We start from the raw sequence: 15,426 nt of genomic DNA, 5'->3' as shown, positions 1-15,426 counted from the left end.
TATGTAATGTAAGTTCTATGTAAGCATCACTATTTCAATCATTTACCCACAATCTTACAATGAATCATTTATCAATTAAATTCAGTCCCATCCCCTTTTATGTAAGGATACCTTCGATATTACATGGAGACACTTTCAATCACTGAGTGTTCTCCCTAATTGGGTAAACAATGTTGGGGCTTTTTACAAGAAGATCTACCTATTAGAGGGTCAAAGAGATGCGCTGAATGTTTTCTCCATGTGTTTCTGAACAAATGCAATAGTACCATATAATAAGATGCTGTGTTGTTTATTTTGGCAAAGTACAAAAATACAACGACATATTGCAAAGATGCACAGATACACAGAAAAAAACAATTCCCGCGTAAAAGGTTAGGTCTGTTATTGCTCATTGTGTTCACGTTTCAAGGTGAGAAGCTGACTTAATTTGTAGGAACACTGTCAATTACCGGAGTCAGCAATGGTAGAAAACCCTGTACATTCAGTTCCTTCTCTGTGTTGTTGATGAATGCTCTTGAGCAAAGTTAAACTCAATGGCACCCACACTTGACAGGAAAAAGAAAGCACTGCTGACTTGCAATTATCAAGGAGATATTGTGAATGCCTCATCACATCCCACTTTGAGATTGCTCTCGCTTTAAGTTACGATTATTACTAATTTCTAAGCAGCTCTTTGTATAGAAAAGTGCCCCGAATCATTTTGTGCCAGTATGAAAAGCAGCTTCAGATAAATCATCATCTGGAATATCAGCATTCTGCTTTTCATTACCGCAATGGGAATAATGTAAGGCAACAAAATGACCAGAGCGTTACCATTTTTGGAAGTTGGTCAGCGGCAGAGAAGGGCTAAGAAATAAATGTGATTACGGTTCCAAGTCTCAAATCAAGAAACTAATCATGCACTCTTTAAGCTGAAGTGGTAGAAAATAAGGTATACACGGAGTTCAGTACACAGCCTACCCAGCATTACACACTCCCAGGTAAACAGCAAGACCCTCGTACATGCTTATGAATGTAGATGTATACATTTAGATCATAGGAACACCTGACGATGCAGTGAAAGATGAATGTGAGCTTAGCTGACCATCGCACGAATCAGTCAGACATCATGTGCAACCATAATTTATTTTACATGGCTTTGCATTCCACCCTGATCACAGCAGCACTTCAGCAGGTATAGTATTCATCAAGCCACTTCTGCAATCAGAAAATTCCCCTTTATTGAGTAAATCTTACAGCTAATCTGCTGTGCTTGATGTGAATTTGCAAGCATTAGAGAACATGGCTTTCTGCTCTGAGCTGATCTCGTGAGCCTGTTCTTACAATAACCAGCAGCTCTGCTTTGCCGTCTGGTGGGTAATGGAACAAATACATGATGCATTAAACAGTTTTTGGGGAGATAAAAAAAAAAAAAACACAGCAAAAGAGAGGGATGAAGCTGGGAGTAAGGGAGAGACAAAGCCAGGCAGCAGTGTAGTCTCCAGTGTGCTTTGGCAGTATAGTTCAAAAGAAGCAGACTGAGAATGAAAGGACAGGTGGTTAATCGATTGTGGCTCTATCTCAAGGAAACTTGAAAAGGAGAGAGAGGAGTCCGCTGGCCACAGACTGCAGACCTCCCGTATACTGCAATACATATTTGGGCTTATAGAACAGCATAGGAATTTATTTTTAAAACAAGGCTCCCTGAACCTTTTATCCAAATGTATAACAGACTTCTTTCTAACCAAAACAAACAGCACGCACTGGGCTATATACTGTATGTTCACTTTTTAAGCAATATTTTGTTTCTCTTGCTAGCGGTTTTACAGTGAATTCCTTTTTTTATCCTGCTGTAAACAAGAATGCAAAGAGAAAGCAAGAAGGTACTTTCAGCGCATTTTGAAAACACAAATAGATTCTGCTGACCAAATTGAGTTAGGTAACTCAGAGGACCACACAGCAGGAAACTTTGGATTAAAGATTTTTCCTGGCTCAGTGACAATAAAACTATAAATCAGTCATTATATAATGGGAAAACAACACTCATAATCCTGAATAAGGTAGTTTAGATTGTTCTGGTGATTCTAGAGGACACACTTTGGCAATAATATGTTTTGAATCATTTGATGTTACCTAAGTCCAATAACTTATAAGAATGACCAAGGTTTACCCCATCAGACAGCTGCAACAAAACGGGTCAAAGGTTTAGGCAGACGTTAATAAAGTACAGCGTGTCCTTGCCTATACGGTCCTCAGGTGAGGTCTATTCAGGCAAATAAGTGGGAACAGCTGTCTGGGTGGATCATGTGGTCGTAGAGCTGTTAAGGGGAGAAGCAACATGGAGATTGAAAAGTGTCTGCTTTGTCTGGTTGAACACTAGACATTACACTTATACATGTTTTTGATACAAATTTCAAACAATAAAACATGGGCGTTCAACCTCACCCACCACCGCAGAGTAGGGTTTAGTTTGTGGTAACTGGGCCCCCAACCGGGCCAGTTGTTGAAACCATAATAACTGGTGTTTGTGAGCAGGTAGCAAGTGAGGGATGATGTGATGAAGTGTGCCTCTTAATTTCATTAAACCTGAATATAGCAGATGTGTTCCAAAAAAGAAATAATGATAAAGATACCAAGTATTCATACAATCAATTATTTAATTCAGGGTTAAGTTAAGATACAGCACACTCATTGAGTACCCATCATGAGCCAGAAGTTGCCTTTTCCTTAATCTCCTCCTTCATCTCAATACCATTAAGACCGCTGTTCACTGTGAGAGACATGCATAAGCACTTAAGCATGTGCATACATCACATGTAAAGACATTTCCAAAGTAACACAAATGAACACACCCTAACTATATTCTTAGCACGATTCCACACACACACACACACACACACACACACCCACACGAGTTAATCACCTGTGTTCCTGGTTACAGTGATGTCCCGATCCTCTGCACTGTCACTTCATGGGGAGGCCTAAAGAGAAGAGACAGGAAATAGGATCTGTTCAACCAAGGCGTACTGGCAAATTAGAGTCTCTTACATCTCTGCAGAAACTGGCTAACATGTTCATTGCCGAAGATAAGGTTGCAAAATGAAAGAAGGATGGTGAGCAGAGGAAGCAGAAAAACAGGAAAAGCATTGAAATCAAAAAGACTCTTCCCAATATTTAGCCACATTTACAATTGGATTCCAAACAAGAAATGGGTTCAAGAAAGGCAAAATATTAAATTGACAAACATGCCTCTGAAATAAACATCATTGTTGTGGTACAATGCAATTCACAGTAACACATTAAATCAGTGTTGTAGATGGCAATCTGTTTCTACAGCATCCAGCAATTTCTAGATTCCTTTAACTGTCTGGACCTGTAAATCATTAGTGCTATAGTGCCAGTTACAAACACTCGCGCAATTTATGGATTCTATCAAAGAAAACAGTGTCAATTTGTATTCACCGTTCAGAGGATAAAGGCAAATTCATTTGTGTCGGCACCTTTAAAGCAAAGACAAACTGGATTCATGCATGACAAAAGCTTAAGACGGGATTTCCTGGTTCTATGGGGGTCATAAAACTGGAAAAGATACAACCCGCTAAGACATAAATTTCACATTCAGCCATAAAGGAAAGACACACATTTGTCCTGAGATGTCCATCTCTGCCTCTTGAGAAACAGGACATTATATATTGCTACTGTTCCCTTGCTGAGAGCCTATAACCAAGCGATAACTACAGACCTTAGGGCCCTAACCAGAGATGGAATATAGATTGCATCACTTGAAATGGGTGAATATGACAATTACGTACATATACACACATCCAACACAAACATGTACAACATTTGCACAGAAAATACATCTCATTACATGTCCAGCAGTTCATCTTCTTTTGACTGTCATAAATTGCACTCTGATGACCTTCCAACCACCATTTAGAGATTAAACACTCATAATTTAAACATGATGAACAAATGCTTCCATCTATTCTTGCATATACAGTATATCCATCTCAAGAACAGAGATTGGTTGTAAAATGCCAATCATGATGTCGCAAAGTGCTCCTTTCATACCCACAGACAAAAACTTCTATTCTTTAGAAAAAAGCCTCCTGCTTTCATTTTGTCATAAAAAGCACATCTCAGGGAAAAGTGTACAAAACCACGGCTTTATTTCACTGTTGACTGCAGAGATGTATGTGCAATGCAAAGCCCAGTGCCATCATCTAATACACCAATTTGCCTGACAGTGTATCCTGCAATATGCACCCCAATAAAAACAGTCTGAATTGTGGAAATCACAGGAAAGAAATCTGCATCAAGTCCAGTGCCACAAGCTGCTCCAGGGCTGATTGGTGAGGGTACTATCCAATCAGCACATAGAATGAAACACACCTGAGCCCAATTCCCTGATTGCAAGACTTGCTAGAAATTAATTCATACAGATATCCAAGTCCACTGGCATGCACTGTGGCATGGAGACCACAGCCTTGTAAGAAGGGCCCCTAAAAGTTTGCTATGACAGTTTTGCTTCCCACAAAGTTGGCAACTTAACAGCAAGAAGTCACACAGAGGGGAGAAACCGTGACTGGATTACAAAGCAAGTGTCATAGTGTGAAGTAAGTCCTACTTAAGATAGGCATCGGCGAACATGCGGTGAAAATTTGCAACCAGGAGATTGCATTAAGACCCCATGGTGGCCGATCCCTGATAAAGCTAAATTGTGACAAATCAGTATAGAAATCAGCAGGAGGGCTACTAACAGCCTGAGTCAAGTTTCAAAGGACATAAAGTACATTGTTAAAACTCTTGATGAAATTGTTTGTGTACTTGGCTTTTAGAAGATGTACAGCTTACAGCTAGATGAATTTGAAATGTGTTTACTTTGCAAAATCTCTTTCATACGTATGTTTGTGAATGTATAGCTGGCTTGTTTGCCTTTTCGGTTTTCCTCAGATGTGCCCCATCACACAAAAATTGCCTTAGACATGTTCAATATAAGGCAATTTTTCAGTGTGCCTCAACTTCTCTCCCTTATGACATTTTTTTTTTCTGGTAAGCTTTAGCTCAAGGGCATTCATGTCACTCTTTCTTTACGCTAGACACAGAAAAATATAAAATGACTTGACACATTGAGGTTTCATGATATGTACATGTCAAAAAGACCACTTGCTTGTTTGACACTTTATTTGTAACCAATTTAAAGACACCAATATAGGGCAAAGAAAGTGTTCACGATTGGCCAGCTACCTGAATATGTGCAAAAATATTAAAATGTTCAGTTATAGTAGAGTCTGTCACCAGGTAGCTCTCTAATTGAATCCCACACCAGTCCTGTTCTCCGCAATAACTCCACTCTTTCAAGCTGTCACTTGAGCTCACTTGCAAGTTCTCTGCTAGCTGGAGTGAACTTGCAAAAAGGAGAAATCAAACTTAGCGCAGTGCCCAGAGCGTTCGATCTCTTTCCCTCAAAACACTGCATGAGCTATTTCCCTCTGTCTGCCTGTCTGTCCATCACCCCACTCTCTATATCCCTTCTTGTCTCTGCTCTTTGAAGTATATAAAACAGATTTTTCAACTTGGAAACTTAATAATATCATACATTAAGCCTAAAGCTATGCATTTTTTCATAAAGCACCATTTCACGCTTAAATGCATCGTTGAACCTTAAACTAAATTTGACCAGAACTGTTTATACTTAAAAGGGTGTGTGTACAAGTAAACAGAAAAGAACATCTACTTTATTTTTGTTTTTGCTGTATCCACAAACATACAAACTTTGTATATAGAATGTATGGGTTTACATAAAAAAGGCCAGTTCCTAGCATTTTACCTTCCATTGTTTATCTCAGTATTGAGCATGAATACCTAAACTAATCAGCTAGAGATCTTACAAAAAGAAGAGCATGTAATTCAAAAAATGAAAGAGCATAGACCTCACCTGTTCGAAAGTCTCTATTTGTTGTCTGTCCATTTTTAGCATTGCTGTAATTAGTTTTAAAATCCTTTTGTAGACTAGCACCTTTTACTTGTGCTCTCAAAATTGTATCCACGATCAGGCCGGTCCAATGACATCTCAACAAAACTGTGTGAAAGTTTGACGATGAAACAACCCATCAACTACTATTATGCAAATGTTTAATTATTATCAGAATACCTTTATTCGTTGGAAAATCTTAATTTTGGTTCCACATAAAAATCCATTAAACCACTGTAGAAGAAGAGGACGCAACTCGTTAAGGTCAATGTAAAAAGCTTCAAACTGTGGAAGAACATGATGGAAATATGGCACACGCATTTCTCATGTACTAATATTAGGGACTTCACATTGCATCTACACTCTACATGTAGTTAATGTTTTCTTATGCTTCTATTTTTTGTCTCTTAAGTGGAGAGTCATCTGCAGTGAATATACAGCATGCCTGTTTTTGTTTTATTTTGTTACATTTAGTTTTTACTTATAGAACAACATTTCAATCCAAGCAAAGTGCAAAAAACGTGTTAAACCATATTTCACACCAAAGTTAAAATGGGAATAAAATGTTTAGAAGATTTTTTCTGGTACTCTTTATTTCAGGTGAAGTGACTGAACGGCCTATCAAAAAAAAAAAAAAGTTTAATATTCAATTTTGATTTAAAGTGCTGCTTGACAAAAATATGACAGATTCCAAAGATGTGGACTTCGGAAAAAGCATGCTGAGATATAACTCTTGATAACATTATTTCGAAAGTCACTTTAGTGTTACTAAAAATATTGCTGCCTCAAGTTTCAGCTTTGTGTTAATTTCAGTAAATATTGCAAATGAATTCACTCAGGATGTGTGTGTTTGTTTACTTTGGTTTATTTTTGGAGGTGAGGGGGGACCAAAAAATATATTTATCTGCCAAAGAGGGGCCTGAAAGGAAAACTTCAGAAACATCAAAATTAATATTAGGTTCACCCAGACACCGGAGTCAAACTATACACATACTGAACTTCTTGTCAAGCAGAACATGTTTGTGGACTCCGATCTGGAGAATTTTGCCAATCTTTTCCTCCATGATGTGAGCTTTTATCCTTGTGAGTACAGAAGAGCTCTCTCTTACACACACAGTCACACCATGATTCAAACCCCTTTCCATTACCTCCCAAAGGAGTTGTTAGACTAATAATGAAGTCAGCAGTCGTAGAGATAACTAGTGGTTCTTCAGCGTAAACAAGTCACTGTCACTTAAGCTTTAGAATTGACTTTATACTATCAAGGGTGTCGTTTGAAGCAGTCTGCAGGTTTTAAAATTGGCAACCGAGAACAGCTTGAAAATTGACTTTACTTCCAATTGACAGCAGATAAAAAATAAAGAGCAGAGTAAGGGCAGCTACAACAAACACACTGGGCATTCACAGAGAGAGACAGACATCTGGCATCCCTTTAAAATGTAAGTGTGTTTTAGAAATGAAAGGTCAATATCTAGTGCCTCTCACACTCATCCAAGGCGAACCACATAACTGCTCTCAGAGGCTACAGTTTAGGGGGACTATACCAACTGATATCACAGAAGGGGCCTTTGGAAAAGTGTCTTCCACAGTTGGTTTTCACCGGCCTTTTATGTAACACTTCCTGTCAGGCATCTCACTCCTTCACTTTTTCTGGATATGAAGCCATACCAGAAGGGAACAGATGCCTTCATGTGCCTGTAACAAGCCAACAAATAAGCAGGAAATAAATGACTTAGGAAGCACTGAAGGAGCCAGCAGAGAAAGAAGCAGGCCAAATGAGTAAAAGATTTGGCTGGCACAAAGAGATAAGTTTAAAGTAAAGAGTGGATTTTTAAAAGATGGCATTAAGTGAAGGTGACCCCTGTTTTGCTTCATCTTCTTCTCTCTGCTTTAGCAGAGCAACCCTCTGTAAGGACTTTAAAACGTGGGTGTTAGGCCTGTCAAAATGGTTACATGCTGGATTGGGAACTTGATATACAGTTTCCACCATTATACAGTAGGTACCTCATAAATACAGCACATTTGACATTATTGCTTAAGGAATGATAACACAAGAATTGCCATGAGAGACAAATAATATCAAAGCTTGCCCTTCTCTCATCCAGTAGGTGACACTTAAAAAATGACATAAAACCATGTTTATGAGCAATAACAACGCTAGTCTACTAAAGAACACGGGACTAACAATTCCTACAGCCCAAAGCTATGCAATGATCACATCCTGAATATCACACACCCACACCATACACTTTTGTGTCCACAGCTCTCAAAAACTATTCTTATAAACTGCAATTGTCACCCAAATTACCATCATTCTGTATTAATCAGCCTCTCTCTCATAATGTAATCTACTGCGGCAGCTGCCTCTACCAACACTGCATCCCTCTCTCCGTTCCCATCAGTCTGCCTCAATCAAAGATCTGTTGGAGAGCGGCCCAACAGAGTGTAAATTGATGCCTCACTCTCATCTCCTTTGCTGATTGGACTCCAGCTCTTCAAAGATGAGCACCTTCCAAGTGGCTTGGCTGGGGCCGCCATGCCTTGTGTGGTGGGATTATCGTGATTATTTGGTGGCATCAGCAGCCGGTAGCAACCTATAGCCTGGTTCCCTCTCTGACTCATGGTTGGAAATGTGGCTAAGATTAGGGAATTGCTTTGCAGGTCAAATCTAAATAACTTGTTTCAATTAGGGCTTGGTGATATAGAGAAAAGAACACAATAGTTCTGATCAAATATCCAGATCAAATGCAACAATATTGCATTTGAAACTCAGAAAATTAGACCACTTCTGTGCACCATTCAAACCCAAAATAACACTATTGCTGTATAACAACAACCAAAATGTAGGATACAATATAGCCTTATATCCCCATATTGAAATAATATTTATTGCCCAGCCTTAATTTGACTGTTTTAATCTTGGTCATGTGGGTAAGCAGAAAACATTTGCTCTCACTTTGTCCTGGGTTGTATGATTTCAGGTTGGAAGAAACGCTATTTCACAAAGAGTCCCACAAAGAAACAGTTTACTCAATGTAATCCTGGCTTGTCAGTAATAGGTAATCTGACTTTCAGTATTTCATCCTATTATGAATAGTATAATATAAATGGGATTGGGAAAGGATAAATCGGATGGATGGAAAGACGCAAAAATGGATGACCTAACGATTGTCTTTGTTTGAACTATCGTTATGACCATCTTTAATATTGCACTTGCCACATTAAATTGATTGTCAAACTGAGCCATTATTGCACTGACCCTCTGTGGCTGCCGTTCTATGAAGTGGCTTGATTAAGGAAGGATAGAAAACGTTTTCAGCCTATCATGTCTGTTTGTTAGCGGTCAGAGGTTTATAGTCTCCATGTAGCATGGGTGTACAAAGAGCTACTAATATCAGAGTCAGATAATGTGCCAGTAATCCTAATGCGCAGTAATGTTTCCTGGAATCATGAATTGTCCTTACTAGAAAATGCATGTGTACATCCATTTAAAGCTCTTACATTTGAGCATAAAGTACAATATGGTTGTATAAATAGATTTAAGTAGTCTACTATTTTAAATCCATATCCTTTACTATTGATTTGCCCCTAAATAGTTTAAATTCTTAATGTGAAGAGGGCTTTTCATGGTCATGATGGGCACATAACCATATCAGCAAGGATGAAATGTTCTATTTTGAAATGCAGCAACCTCAATGTAGAGTAGAGAATGAGAGACATATTTACATTTCTCTGTATAACCAAATGAATTTACGCCTATAATAATGAGAAGCAGCTAACCAACAGCTGATGACCGAACCTGGACGATTATCAGTTTGAGCTATGTTTAAGGACTTTATTTCTTATAAGAGAATTGTTACAAACTTAAAATCAGGCCATCAGGGAAAAGTGAAAATATATTCAAATATATTATAATGTTATTCTTTTCCATGCATGCATCCCAGGGTAATCCAAATAAGTGGCCCTTATCAACAACTCAGGGTCTTTGGACCATTTCAACCACAGTTCAGACTTTTGAGAAAAATCTGAATCAGTCAAGCAAATTGAAATTGGTGATTTTCTAGTGACCTGTCACAGGGATGATTTGTTGTTTTCATCCAGAATTTGAGAGAGACATTATGTGCAAAATTGTTCATTTCTGACACAAAGTTAAATACATGAACAACAGATATAGGTGTCTGTACACAAGACAAGCGAAAGCAATAGCATACCAATAAAAGAGTTGTACAGGGTTGGCAAATAGGTAAATTCGGAACAAATGTTATTTTAATATTATACAAATCTAGCTTGAGGGCAAAAATGTGTGCTGAACACGATGACAACGTAAAGTCAACATAGGGAGCGGTGAACTTAGGTAATATAACCAAAGAAGTAGATAAAAGACAAAGAAAATATTCTTCTGTGATCAGTAGGATCAGCTAAGGAATAACAGCCTTTATATTTACATTGTGCGAGATAGATGGTGGTGCGAACTCACATAATCAGCAGAGAGTTAATAAAACAAACACAATTCTCTTCAGTGAGGAAGCGACTGAGATGATTACCAATGAAGCGTCGCAGTTATTCTGCACTGCAGTCACGCACATCTCTAGCTTATCAGCATCAGCTGACATAAAACACGAAAAACATTCATTGGAAACAATGAGCCGTGCTTTATGATCTGATGCTCTGCTGCTACCTGATGCAAACTGACTGGACTGACTGATTTCTCCCTCAAACACTGCACGTCCTTCTGTCCTTATTACCTTACTGAGCCAGCATGGCTCTAACATTCTGCACTTTTTTATATCCGAAAACTCATTCCTATATATGTCTTTTGGGTTTTCCTCTGTAAAGTCCTGTGTAAATTTCTTTCTCTCCCCACTGAATCACAAACTGCTGGATAGATTCACTGAGGATGAACCTTCAGGAGCAGTGCCTATATTGCACAAAGAGTGTGGAGCATTTAAGGGATTAATGGTCTTATTTCTCTCTGATATGATTCCCTGAGACTAACACATATTTCTTTGAGGCAGAGATAACACACAGGTTATACAATATTTCAATCTACAAGTCATTATCAGCACTGGTGTGCAAAGGAATGTGCATGTGGAGACCTCAGAATTGCATTGGCCTTTTTCATTTTGAAGCACTGGTTTGTAAACAAAATGGAATTTACAAGAACAAAATGGAGCAATATACATTTCAACATAGTGACACTATTTTCACCTACAAAGCTGAGAAATTAATTCCAGTTTCTAGGTTGTTAAAGTTTTACTATTTTTTAATTCCATAATGCACTTGGTAGGCATTTGTTTGGAGATTGATTTTGCTTAGACGCCCATTTTGAATGATAAATATTCAGTGTGTGATGGCATTTTTGCATTTGCTGCAGCGTGAATCAAGTTCTGTCTGAAATAGTGATTATATTGGCCTGTGTTTGCTTAGGGGGGACTTTCTATTCTAACTTAAATGATTATCTTGCCCTTTGGATTAAGGACTCTGCATGTTTTAGATGCCCTTTTCCCCTCTTTGTGCCAGCAACATAAATCATACAGTGCCTACATTTTTTAATTTTTTTAAATCAAATAACGGCTGTGAAATGAGTTGCTAACATATGCAAATGCTAATAATGGAATATGCTGATGTTCTGAGCTGCAGCCCTAGAGATGCTTCGTGTACATTCAATTTATACAGTTCAGAGTTCATGCATATGGTTTTTCACTTAAGGAAAAATCATGTTAGTCACAACAACTGTAAAATAATGTTAAGTGAGGTGGTTATGAAAATGTGCTTAAGAATATGCAGATGACCTAAATGAGCTATCTTTGAATGAGCATGAAAAGCAGTAAAGGGATTTTAGCATGAGGTACTCAAGTTAAAGTACTGTTACTGTTGATGTAGGCTACAATGGATGTGGTAAACGTGTACTTACTGTCAAATAAAAAGTAGACCAGTTGAAATGTTCCCTTGGTAAATACTTAACTTCCTTTTAAAGGTAAAGGGGGTATAGGGTGTTATATGAACGACCTTTAGCAGTAATGTAAATATAAATACGACACCATAAATTGCATCAACATGTCATCAAAGCTATAGCTATCACACCACTGAACACTGTCACACAATTCATGCAAAATATGAATTCCTTTTCTGTATGAGGCAGTTTGCAGCCCTCGAATAGGCCTACAACTGATTACCAATTACTCAGACAATAGAAATAATAGGCCCCACAAACACACGTGTACTAAGCATAGGGTCTGAAAACCTTATTAAGATCCGGAAATTAAATGACCTGCCACTACCTCCAGCGGAATGAAACGTCACAAAATCGAAAATAAGCGAGAGTGGCTGCAGAAAAAAAAAGAAGAGGAATCTCCCATATAGCCAGTTTGCACATGCAAACCTACACGCACACAACACTACAGTACGTTCGTCTCCTCCACTGAAGAACCATCACAGTTTTGTTGTTGTTGTACCCACCTGTCGGAATTTCATTTAGTTAGCCTCATGCACCGCGAAGTCCTCCGTCAGTCTGCTCCAGGTTTAGCTTCACTGCTCGTTTATCCTCAAAGCATGAAGTCCACCCATCCGTATGCACAACAAATCCCCACACAATGTTTTTAGCATTGAGCATAAATGCTAGCCAGACCCATAATGCACCTGTTGGGTGTGTTTGATTTGGGTCACCAGGGCTCGCCAGGTTGGGCAAACTGATTAAGGAAGAAGCTACTTTTTTTAAACTATGCTAAAGGTCTAATTGCATTGTTGTAATTTTAACAATGTGCTCTTTCAGGATTTTCTTTGTAGCCTACTATTATTAGTTTTTACTCAAAGTAGGCTAAAGACTCATGAAGAAATCTAGCCTATAGGCTGTTCTTACTCTACTGGTTTATCAATCTATTGTTTTAATTTGAGTTGCAGATATATTTAATAAGACAGCACTCCACTTACCATGGCAGCTGGTTTGATTTTATTGTTAACTGAATCCTCCAGTAAAAGAAGACATCAAAAAAACCTGACTGATTTACAGTTGTTACTTCCAACCCTGACAATGTGCTCAGTTTTAAACTGAAACTCTCTCCCAGAGTGTTCAGGAAGGTGTTATTTTAGACACGGCTTACATTACATCAGGATACAATATGTCAAAGGTTCAATGTAATACAAACACAGTGATAGTAGCGCTATAATCTAATTTGCTAAAACAAGGCCTCGCACAAGCATCCATAATGCATCAAGTACAATTATACCACAAAGTTAACCCAACACCCAGAGAAAGAGGACATGAATACAAAATGAATGTGTCCTCTTACATCATGGAAGTTCTTTCTGTTGAGTCCATGACTTTGGGAGATCATGAACATTATCTTGTTAATTTGTATGTTTGATAAAGTTATTAGTTAATGTGTCTGAATAAATGTTTTGATGAAGGACAGGACAATCAAAAAACATTCATCCATGGTCACTCATTGTTAAGATGTGAAACAATATCATTATAAATACATTAAAAAAAACAATTAAAGATCACAAATTACAGTCCAAAAATGACCTAGTAACTGACCCTATTAAACACATTTTTCTACATCCATCTATTTCATAACCTTTGACTCCCATATTGCATTGTTTGTTAATGACATTAGGGACACTTGTTGTTACACCCACTCCTTCCATATAGAAGTCAGAGGTCAGGATCGGCTATTAAGGGCCTTTTTCCCAAAAGATGTTTCCGCATGGAGTAAGATAGCTTTAATACAGGCTTAAAGTCTGATCCCTCCTCAGAAGGGCAGCGTCTGTTATCACTACACTACCCTGCTGCTTCAACCCAAGGGAATGGCCATGATGTGTCTGAGGACTGTTGGCAAGCCAGGTAAAATGATTATGTTTAGGTCTTATTGTTGTTCGCTCTATTTGTAGAGTGAAAGTTCTGTAGAGCAGAATTTACACCGAGCTCTGCATTAATGGTGAGTTATAAGCTCAATAAAGTGGGTTGCTGGGAATTTACCCTAGAGAGATTCATCCATTATAATAATCTGTGTTGAGAAACAAAAGGAATGTGATGGAGAGGAAGAGTAAAACAGACGTGGTTGCAGATTAAATGTGCCTCACTTTCCCACACCGTGCAAAATATTCCTGTATGAGCGTTTGTGATTAATGTACCCAGTCTGTTCCCAGTCTGCGTCCTGTGTCATATATTACAAATGGACTATAAGAGATCACAGATATATCTATAAAGCATTATAAATGATGATGCCGCCAGCAGAGGAAAGACTTTTCCTCTATATTCATAGCCATTGTTTCCTAGCAGCTTTGATTAAACCGGCTGTTATTTGATAATGGAGATCTCACATAAATGACAATTTTATGGAATGTTCCACAATATATCACAAGAAAATAAGTAAATAAAAGCTTGTGGCATGTGTGTCCTACCACTGTAAATTGGTAAACATAAGTTCATGATTTGCCAATTAACATACAATAAAGAATTGTAATCTATTTAGTTAAGATAAATGTATTGAATTGTTTTAAAAAGCATATTTTTATCAAAAAAAAGAACAAATACCCAAACAATGTAAAAGGAGGCTAGTAAAGTTTTTGCCACTTTTTTTTCTCTGTATACTGTAAAGTAAAGTGCATAGTGTATGTTTACCTGATCCGTACCACTGTTAAGGTCCTGCGGAGCAGTGGAGGCCAAGAACACTTCTGTGACCCAATTCTCTTCACTTTGGTTCCCTTGTGGAATAGTTTCTGAAATGCTGAAGCTTGCTTTTAACAGCATGGGCAAGAGATTTTTAGAAGACCAGTCCGAGAGAGAGGGAGAAATGAAAAAGAGAGAGCCTGGAGATTCAGGTTCCTCCTCTCATTCCAGAAATAGCAGGAGTTTGATTGCTGATAGGGCTTTTGGCCAAGCTGCTGATAAGCCATACAGTCTGCTCTTTAACTGAGTGTGAGGCTATCCAACATAATAGCACAAAATAATGGAAATGCCAGCACAAAGATAGGTATAGGGACGGGGATAGTGGGCTGTAATAGTCCGGGGGTGCTTGTTCTGGTGTGACTTCGGGCCACCGACACCTTCGTGGATGTGGTCAGTGCATTCAACTGCTTACACTGATTTTGATTGATCATCTCTGCCTAGCAGCATAAGAATAGTGGGGGAAAATGCCATATCAGCAGCCACTGCAAAAATATCCTGTGGCAAGTTTAGATCTGATTATGGAGCAGGTAGGCATATTACAAAGCAGTATACCTTATTGTTTTGAAAAAAGGGAAAACTGATATCTCACCAATATGAAAAAAACTCAGATGCAAAAAAAATGAGGATAACATTCTTATCTAATTTTTCAACCTTATGTTCAAAATGTGTTAGCTTGTAATGGGTTAATGTAATCCTGTAATATGCAAATGTATCCAGTTGAAATGCATTATTGCATGAAGGTGATCGCTCCATTTTTGTGATATTTACTTGTGTGTTCCCTTGTCTGTTAATCCTCCCA

The 15,426-nt window shown here is 38.2% G+C and overlaps 1 long non-coding RNA gene across 2 annotated transcripts; it reads right to left on the bottom strand.

The window, feature by feature from the left end:
- Positions 1-416: 416 nt before the first annotated feature.
- On the bottom strand, positions 417-12,541 carry LOC134872817 (uncharacterized). 2 transcript variants are annotated; one of them, XR_010166865.1, is made up of 3 exons: positions 12,416-12,541; positions 2,903-2,960; positions 417-1,197 (listed from the first exon to the last, which is right to left on the bottom strand). It is a non-coding gene; the product is annotated as an uncharacterized LOC134872817 (long non-coding RNA). The 2 variants fall into 2 exon arrangements; XR_010166864.1 differs by lacking the exon at positions 417-1,197 and adding an exon at positions 2,177-2,297.
- Between the last annotated feature and the right edge of the window lie 2,885 nt (positions 12,542-15,426).

This window comes from Eleginops maclovinus, chromosome 11 (assembly GCF_036324505.1).
Source record: "Eleginops maclovinus isolate JMC-PN-2008 ecotype Puerto Natales chromosome 11, JC_Emac_rtc_rv5, whole genome shotgun sequence".
NCBI lineage: Eukaryota > Metazoa > Chordata > Actinopteri > Perciformes > Eleginopidae > Eleginops > Eleginops maclovinus.
Note: the sequence above shows the minus strand (reverse complement) of the source record. Positions and strands in the feature narration are given on the sequence as shown.